The sequence below is a fragment of the Chrysochloris asiatica genome, unplaced genomic scaffold (genome assembly GCF_000296735.1).
Source record: "Chrysochloris asiatica unplaced genomic scaffold, ChrAsi1.0 scaffold00036, whole genome shotgun sequence".
In the NCBI taxonomy this organism is placed as follows: domain Eukaryota; kingdom Metazoa; phylum Chordata; class Mammalia; order Afrosoricida; family Chrysochloridae; genus Chrysochloris; species Chrysochloris asiatica.
Window position 1 is genome coordinate 24078323 of NW_006408554.1, and position 2415 is coordinate 24080737.

Here is a 2415-nt window from a genome sequence, read left to right on the forward strand (position 1 = left end):
CAACCATATAGTTTAATATGTGGGGAAAGACATATTCAAGAATAAATGCGTTGCATTCATCATCAAAAAGAACATTTTAAGAAACATTTTGAAGTATAATGCTGTCAGTGATAGGATAATGTCCAAATGCTTTTAAGGAAGACCAGTTAATACCAGTATTATTCAAGTTTATGCAACAACCACTGAATCCAGTGTTGATGTAATTTAAGAATTCTACCAACTTCTTCAGTTGGAAATTGATCAAGCATTTAATCAAAATATATTGATTATTACTAGTGATTGGAACATGAAAGTTAGAAACAAAAGGATGGATCAATAGTTGGAAAATATGGCCTTGGTGATAGAAATGATCCTGGAGATCACATGGTAGAATTTTGCAAGACCAATGACTTGTTCACTGAAAATACATTTGTAAACAACATAAAAGGTGACTATACACCTGGATCTCACCTGATATAATGCACAGGAATAAGATTGACTTCATTGATGGCAAGAGACAGTGGAAAAGCTCAACATAATCCGTCAAAACAAGGAGAGGGGCAGACTGTGGAACAGACCATCAATTGCTCATCTGCAAGTTCAGGCAGATGCTGAAGAAAAGTAAAACAAGTTTATGAAAGCCAAATATAATCTTTATTATATCCCACCTGGGTCCTGGTGTGGCACTGTAGGATAAGCACCGGACCACAAAGGAGGTTTAAACCACAAGATCCACAGTTCAAATTCACCAGCCATTCCTCAGAAACTCTGTTCAGGGTTGCGCTGAGTCAGAGCATACTCCATGGCACATAACCACCACCACTAGAAGCAGAATAGAACTGTTCTTGGAGCAGGGAAAATGGAAATACAGACTCATTATTTGCCTATTTTGACATTTAGTTTAACTCAAGTATCTTAGAACTTCCATGTTGAGAAAGCTCTTCTGCTATATTAGGAAAGGTACTGGATTAATAATTTCAAGATCAGTGGCTCAAACCCACCATCTTCTCCTCGGAAATCCTCTACAGAGTCACTATGAGTCAGAACTGATTCTGTTGAGCATTATGTTGCTATGAGTCAGAACTGACTTGACCACAATTAACAACAATATAAAAGGTGTTACATTCCAAATCACAGGAAAGCTTTTCTTACATCACATCAAGGATATAACAGGATTACTGATGTTATAACCCACATTTAGTCCTTTTATTGGCTTGTAATAGCAAATCATATCATGGAAGACTGTCACATAACTGCCACATTAAATCATTAAATTACTGCCAAACCAATGAAAATCATGGCCTAGCCAGGTTGCCACATATTTTGGGGGGACATAATTCAGCCCATGACATTAGCTGAGCAGTTAACCATTGAAGCACCCAAAGTCCTTTTATAGTTCCCAATGCTTTACATCCAATCAATAGGATATCTCTTTATTTTGTTGGTAAAGACCTTTAATATATAATAGTTTTACATTTTAATGAAATCCAATTTATTTATGTTGTCTTTTGTTGATCATGTATTTTCTGTCATATCTACAAATCCATTGTCAGAAACTAGATCCTAAATAACTAGTCCTGTGTTTTCTTCCAAGTATTTATGATTTATGTTTTTACATTTAAGTCTTGAACTATTTTGAGTTAATTTTTGTATGTAGTCTGTGGTATAGGTCTAACTTCAATCTTTTGCATGTGGAGATTTGTTTTCCTAGCACCATCCCCCTTTATGTAGACTTAACAACCTGTCCAAAAATCAGTTAATCATAGAAATATGGGTTTATTTCTAAACTCTAGATTCTGTTCCATTGGTCTATGTGCCTTTACATATACCCATACAAGACTGTATTGATTACTGTCGTTTTAAAGTGTGTTATAAATTGAGAAGTGAAATAGGCTTCTCATACCCAGCATTTGGAACTAGAAATAGCTTAGACTAGGGTTTTAGACAAGTGATTCACTTTCTGCGGATTTCATTTTTCCATCTGTAAAATGGGCAAAAGAATTTTAGTCACAAGAAGCACATAATAGATACATACTTTGCAGGAAAAATACTAGGTTGCTTCATATTAAGGATCTGGTTTGTATTCTTGGTTAGAATGAGAATTGATCGACACCCCCCCAAAAAATCTTTAAACTAAGCTGTAAATGGAGAAAAGTCCCCAGTTTAGGAGAGTGTAGAAGAAGAGTGGCATGTAGGACAAGCATGTACCTGTTGTTGTTGTTGTTAGGTGCTGTTGAGTTGATTCTGACTCATAGACCAGTCCTTGTGCCAACCTTACAATCCTTTTGCTTGAGCTCATTGCTGCTGCCAATCCATTTCATTTGGGGTCTTGCTCTTTTTTTGCTGACCCTCCAGTTTACCAAGCATTATATCCTTCTCCAGAGACTGGTCCCTCCTGATAATATGTCTGCAGTATGAGAGATAAGATCTGGCCAT

General features: G+C 36.3%; 1 protein-coding gene across 1 annotated transcript in view; it reads left to right on the forward strand.

The window, feature by feature from the left end:
- The window catches only part of SNTG1 (syntrophin, gamma 1), a 461475-nt gene that overhangs the window by 255147 nt on the left and 203913 nt on the right, over positions 1 to 2415 (forward strand). The window lies entirely within an intron of this gene.